The sequence below is a fragment of the Callorhinus ursinus genome, unplaced genomic scaffold (assembly GCF_003265705.2).
Source record: "Callorhinus ursinus isolate GAN/ISIS: 27379988/994484 unplaced genomic scaffold, GSC_fseal_2.0 scaffold9, whole genome shotgun sequence".
Lineage (NCBI taxonomy): Eukaryota > Metazoa > Chordata > Mammalia > Carnivora > Otariidae > Callorhinus > Callorhinus ursinus.
In genome coordinates this window covers 27,524,484-27,531,950 of record NW_027397071.1, presented here as the reverse complement: position 1 = coordinate 27,531,950, position 7,467 = coordinate 27,524,484, and positions in this window count along the sequence as shown.

Here is a 7,467-nt window from a genome sequence, read left to right as displayed (position 1 = left end):
TCTACATTTTGTCTCAGAAAAATCTTCACCACTTAAGACTGACCTACACAAATATTGAGTTGCCTGAGTACACACCACTGGCAGCACCTGGTAGCAGAAAGATTCTGATCTAACTTAAGAACTTCCGATGAAAGAACGCACAAAGTATACAATTCACAAATTGTTAATGTGGAGGAGGAGAGAGTTGTCACCATAGCACCTGTTAGATCATGTAAGTAAGGGTCATGTCAGAGGTGCTCACAGTGTAACCCTAAGACCCAGAACATACCTTTATGTGGCAGACATTCAAGAAATGTATTGATTAAATAAATAAGTGAAAATAATGAATGTTTGAAATGTATGACTGAATCAACGAATAGCAAAGTGTTCCAGTTTGAGCCTAAACTGGATCTTCACATGTTTGGGCTGGTCAGGAAAACTTAGGTGATATTATACATGAAATCCCTTTACATATGAAACTGAGAAATAGTTCTGGGAAATAATTCTGCTAAGTGTTAAACATATAAGCTTGATTTAATAACAATGTTTCAGTCATCAGAATGGAAGAATGATTTTGAGAACATCAAGATTTGTGTTACTCAGAATTGTCTTCCATTCCAACAGTCACAATCTTTCTGTGAGTCCTAAGAAGAGAAGAAGCCAAGTCGAAAAGTCAGATTTACTGAAATGTCTATAACATCATCAAGTCCAAAGACTGGGGGTGGGAAGAGATTTATAATGCAGTAGGATGGCTGGTAGCTTTCTTTAGTTGATGCCAATGGCTTCAACAGTAATGGCAGGCATAAGGGTGCACAAATAGCTTTGGAGAGAAAGCTTTGAGAGTTACTAGAATTTGCATATGACACAGACTTCAGTGCCCTTAAAATAGACATCAGTGAAAATATTATTTGTAAGACACAGCATATAATTCCATGCATTTCAAGTTCCCATTGTCACAGTCTGAAAGAATGTTCACAATTAAGAAATGCATCCGAAAGAGTTTCAGAAATATTTCAAGGAATTTTTGTGGATTCCTAGAAGTGGATAAAGGCAAAAGTTCAATAATTATTCTCCATTATCATATCGTGCCCCTCGATTGATGTTAACAGAAAATGGCATATTTACACTTGAACACTGACAGGGAATGTCAGTGATCCAATTTTGATGGCACATAGCCATCAAGGAAAAAAGAAAAGGACCACACTTCCCTGTTTCCCTTGCAGTTATGAATGACCATATAACTCAGTTCTACCCAAAGAATGTGAGCAGAAGTAAAATATGCACCCCCAGGGAATATTTGGCAAATCTAGAGTTATTTTGGTTGTCACATCTGGGGGCAGGGGGGTGGGGGAAGGTGCTACTGGCATCTAGTGGGTAGAGGCCAGGGATGTTGCTAAACATCCTACAACGCACAGGACATCCTCCCTTCCAACAAAGAATAATCTTGCCCAAAATGTCAATAATGCCAATGTTGAGAAACTCTGAATTAAAGGGGAGAGACATATCCTCCCCTTCTTTACCACTGTCAGGTTGGCATTGGGACATAATAGTGATCCATGTTGGACCATAGGGATGGAAGCCACATGCTGGAGATGACAAAGCAAGTCAGGAGCCTGCTCCTTTAGAGTTCTGCAGTGCAGAGGCACCACAGCATCTCAGACTTTAAATGAGAGTGGAAGTAACCTTCATTCTTCTTTAATATACTGTTATTTTGAGACCCTATTTCACACACCTGAGGCTATATTCTAACAAATACAGAAGATAAATTTTACTGAGAGTCCTTTCAGGTGGAATGCCAAAAAAGAAGAAGAAACTCACGGGAGCAAAAATCTTTTCTTTGTTATTCAGCATCTAGTAGCAGAACTCTCTTTGGGGAAATCGTCCCATTCCCAATTCTCTGCCAGCTCCATCGGGTGGGAATGATCCCGCTCATCACCTGCATGGAGGACTTTGATTAACGTAAGTGAAGTCTCACAACCCCAGCTCCCTGGCCATGGTGATTATCTCCGAGAAAGATAAGCTTTCACTGTTCACTGGATTTTGTAGCTGAAAATATGCAGCTCAGGAATGCTGCCACCATCTCGTCTTGGTAAAGAAGCAGCCCAAAGATGAAGCTGGCACACAAAGGAATAAAAAGTTGAGAGGTGATAAGAAAACCATCATTTGATCCCCCAGATCAAACTGTGTCTATGACAAGTCCTACCTCTGGCCCTTTAAATATATAAACCAAGCAAGTGAAGTTTACACAAATTTGGGTTAGGTATTCTGTTCCCTTGCAACTGAAAGTTTCCTAAAAGATATAGAAAGGTTTATGCTAGAAAAAATTCTGATAGGGTGCCTGGGTGGCTCAGATGGTTAGGCGTCTGCCTTCGGCTCAGGTTATGTTCCCAGAGTCCTGGGATCGAGTCCCACATCGGGCTCCCTGCTCCTTGGGAGCCTGCTTCTCCCTCTGCCTCTCTCTCTCTCATGAATAAATAAATAAATAAATAATCTTTATAAAAAAAAAAAGAAAAAGTTCTGATAAGAGAGGGTTCCCTGGGGCGCCTGGGTGGCTCAGTCATTAAGCGTCTGCCTTCGGCTCAGGTCATGATCTCGGGCTCTTGGGATGGAGCACCACATCGGGTTCCCTGCTTGGCCAGGAAGCCTGCTTCTCCCTCTCCCACTCCCCGTGCTTGTGTTCCTGCTCTCGCTGTGTCTCTCTCTGTCAAATAAATAAATAAAATCTTAAAAAGAGAGAGAGAGAGAGAGAGAGAGAGAGAGAAGTTTCCCTTTTGATTTCACTCAAGGGTTAGGACATCATCTGCAAAGTTTCCTGTGGCAGGAAAACAATTACAACAGACGTTTTGCTGCTGCCTGATGTATATTTACCAGCGGAAGTGTGTGTGAAGAGATTGGAATCATTAATTTTCTTGGTGTGATATACATCTCTTAGACTTAAGAAATAGCACTGCTACCTTCACACGGAACAGACTGGCTTCTCTTCACCATACCTAACCACACACATATTCAAATAATCAGAGGGACTGTTTTCCTGTGCTTTGTCATCCTTGTGATTAATCGTTGGTCAAAACTGGAGATGTTTAGCAAGTATTCAGACTATGTTTACTCAATTTCCCTAGGAATCATGAACTGTCAGCCCCAGGTAAACGGAAGTTTGTATTCGGGTTTCTAAAACTTCCACTTCATTTGCCTTTTTCTTATTTCGCAGTTCCAGGTTTCCAGCCGTTGCCTAGGACCCTGTTTTGTGCTCCACTAGCTGTCAACTTCAAGGGAACGCTAGGAAACAATTCATGCTTTCAAGACTCAACTACTCTAATGATAGGATTTTAGGAAGGAGCCATGGCAGTTAATCTTGGCAATGTTTTCAGACTAGAAGACTTGATCCATCAAATGAGACAAAGAATATGCTTTTTGTCCATGATAAGAGTTTGAGTAGCCTTGTTATCCTGTATTGTTAAAGGTAGTAGTCAGCCCGTGCGGTTGTTCTTGATCTTCATGTGTAGCAGTGGTCATGTTGCTCCTGATACTAGTATGTGGAGACCACTGTTACCCCAGGCCTAGCCTGTATTTGCTTTAGCAGCTGTGACGTAATAGCTGGGGAACCTAAGGAAAGGTTACTAGCCTCTCTGCAACCCAGTTTCCTCCTCTTCAGAATGAGAAGAGATGGGAAGATTTTTTTTTTTTATTGAGTCCTCTGACAATTGCAGGATTTCAATTCCAAGTGTCATGCCTTAAAAACCGGAAGCTTTAGAGTCTTAGCAATCTACATTCCAGAGGTAGGGGAAAGAAAAAAAAAAAAGACAGAGAGCTGCCAGGAGTAGTACAATTCAATCTAAGACTTGAGGCCAAAGAATAGCTGCAAATGGATAAACCGCACACCTTTCACACATCAGATATTCTACGGAACTAGCTACTACACTGTTCATAAATAATTCAAATTAAGATTTCTCACCTGGCAGAGCAGCTACCTTGAAATTTTTGTTGAACTACACTCACTCTTACCTCAGGGCCTTTGCACATTGTGTTCTTTCTACTTGGAACATTCTATCACCTCTCTTTGTCCTGCTCTTACGCATACCTCCCATGATGCTTAACATTTCCCATATTATTTTCTCATGAGAGCTAAAAGATCAGCTCTCAATCTAGACATCATTTTTGTGGAAAACCTTCCCCAACCACAACCCTCCTTGATCCAACCATCCCACAGTTCCCTTCTCAAGTATAGCCTTTATCAATCTGAAATTAATTTGTCTACCTTCTATTTACACAAGAGTATAAGTTCCTTGAGGCACAGGGATCATAACCGTTATATGCAAACATTAAGTACTTGATAAATACTTGTTGAAAGGAGGAGGGTAAGACGGTTGGTTGAATAGTGGGAAGGATGAATAGATTAGTACAGTGAATCTCCTCATTCTTGCTCTTTGCAAATTTAAAAGATGACAGGCCCACCTACTATTGGAAAGCTTTTTTCATGTTCAAAGTATTTTCACACCTATTACTTTATCTTACCTTTCTTTTTTTTATTTAAATTCAATTAGCCAACATGTACATCCTTAGTTTCAGATGTAGAGTTCAGTAATTCATCAGTTGCATATTAATATCCAGTGCTCATCACATCACGTGCCCTCCTTAACGCCCATCCCCCAATTACCCCATCCCCCCACCCACCTCTCCTCTAGCAGTGAGAAAGAAAACAAGGGAAGATCTCTCTTGTAAAATGTAAGTGTAGTATACCATCCTTGGTGCCTCAGGCACCATGGCTTCTTCCCTCACTGTCAAGGAGGAAGAAAAGCACCCCCTGGACTTAATACTGCCCTCTTCAAATTTCCCCACCAGTGTCTCAGGAAACCAATGAGCAAACTAACGTGTCTTCTTACTCCTGTGAACCTCTAGATCTCAAACTCCTCTTCAAACAATGATGAAGTGTCTCTCTGCTTGGTGCCGAGACCGTCAATACAATCACTTCACTATGACAGATGATCCTATCTACTCAAGGAAGCTCATATATGTTGACCACGTTGGATTCAGCTGCCTCTGCCTTTTGTAAGGCCCATATATATTCCCCAACTGACCAATATTGACCCATAGGTAGGGACATCTCCACGCCCCTATTCAGCAGGAGGAGGTTACAGAAGATAAGACCTTCCTCCTTCCCCGACCTTAAAGAATTAAGGGTCAAAATTGTTCAGGGGAGAAATGATGAGGGAGCAGAAGGCAAACTGAGGACAAAGCACAAGCTGACACCTGGCAAACCCCCTCCCCACTCCTGGGTGGGATATGTGTGGCATTCCTCCAGGAAACTTCCAACTATCTTAATGTGAATGCCTTTCTAGAGGGAAAAACAACCTTAGCTTGATAATCGCAAGGCCTCCAGTATCCTGAGGGTCTTCTTTAGTTTATGAAAGTCCTTTTGGACACCTCCCTTTTTCTTTATCTCCCTCAACCCCATAGTTTAAATCAGCCATTCCTCACAACCCCAGTGCAGTAGCTCTTTCTGCCCACAGGTCCTGTTCCCGGGCTTTAATAAAACCATCTTTTTGCACCAAAAATAAAAATAATAATAATAATAAAATGTGAGTGTAGGGACACCTGGCTGGCTCCTTCAGAAGAGCATGTGGCTCTTGTTGGGTGTGGAAATTATTAAAAATAAAAATCTTCTAAAAAATAAATAAAATAATAAAAAAATTAAAATGTGGGTATAAAGATTGTTTAAAAAGAGAATGCAGAGAGTTTAAAATGACTTAAGAAAATATAGCTGTATATATGGAAGTCTGGGTTTGTGAACTCCAACTCTGTATTTGTTTTGTTAATCCACACCCCTCAAGTCTTTGAAGCTCAGGGGCTCTAGCACTAAAGAAAGCCACTGAGAAACCCAAGTAGTGTGACTCTCCACATACAACATAAAGTTATTCTACTGCCATCTTAAAATCTTCAATCATTTGCATTAGTAAAAATGAAGATATATTCAATGATGTTATCAAGAAAATAAACTAGGTTAATTGAATATAACCTACCTGTAAACGTACATGATTGCTTGGACGGCACACAATGGCCGTGTGTTTTGCATATTGTTGTTTTCTATGGGAATGTGGATTGCAGCTTTGATTAATTGTACTAATTCTCAGACTCAGACTGAGAACTATGTAATTCTTAGGCCCCTTTCATGTCTTCTATATGCCTTCTTTGGAGGTTTCGAAAATGACTTTCAAAAACTGAAATTAGTTTTCTTCCTAATCCCCTAGAGACCAATGCAGTGAATTTCATCATGCCAGGATGATTAAAAATGCTAAAATGAGTCATGATATAATTAGGAATTTCTTTGTTCAAATCAAGCCCTATGAACTACATCTAACACTGGTTCCATTTATAAAAGCAGTCCATCCTTCTTGATGCTGAAGATGAATTTTGGTAAGGGGACATTAAAAATATTATAACTTTAGGTATATTTATTAGTCAGTCAAATTTTTCTTGTTTTTTTTGGGGGGGGTGGTTTTTTTAAGGTAAATGGAGGTAAAGTATCCCAGGTGATTTGGCAGCTTATACAAAAACATAGTAGGAGAGAACAAAAAAAATTATGAGAACTGTAGGGAAGCCAGTATAGCTGAAACACAGGTGACAAAAGGAAGAAACTTTTACTGTCTTAGCAGCTGGTAGAACAATTTCTCCAGGAGGATAAAACCATTATTTTCAAGAAAAATTTTAACAAACTACTTGGAATGAGAGGTAAGACCCCAAGGGACATAATCAAGCTAAAAATGATGGCATTAAGCAAGAATGAAATCTCAAAATAGAAGGACACTTTGTTTTGTTGAACCCTTGGATGGAGTTGGGAATGCACATTTATAAACAGGAACTGGGGCAAAGCCAAATCATTCAGGATAATAAAGAGATAAGTGTAAAGAGCTTGGTGCAGGGACACAAGAAGAGGGTGTATAGATCCAGGAAGGCTGTATACCTTGGAGGAAAAATAGAGACAAAGGGAAAAAAAATCCTAGGAGTGTTAGAGCTGAGAAGGAACTTAGGGGAAGAAATGTCAAATAGTGAGTTGGGGGGTTGTTGCTATACCACACATGCTAGAAGAGCCCTTTCATCTTCTCTGTGAATTCTGTGTTTCTTACCAAGACTTTTGTAGAAGTGGGCTCAAGATGGAGAATGTGAAGATATGCAAAAGCTCTATATCCATTTGGGTGTAAAATAAAAACAAGGGTTGCTTTCATAGAGGAGACAGCTGGCATCTGGGCTTATATGCAGTGTAAGGGGAATGTGAGAAGGGATAAGCCTGAAAGAAGAAGCAGGATGATTTCATGACAGGTCATGTGCACCATTTTAAAACGTATGCAACTTGGGGTGCCAGTGTGGCTCAGGTGGTTAAGCATCCAACTCTTGATCTCAGCTCAGGTCTTGATCTCAGGGTTGTGAGTTCAGGCCCTGCGCTGGGCTCCATGCTGGGCATGGAGCCTACTTAAAAAAAAAAAAAAAAAAAAA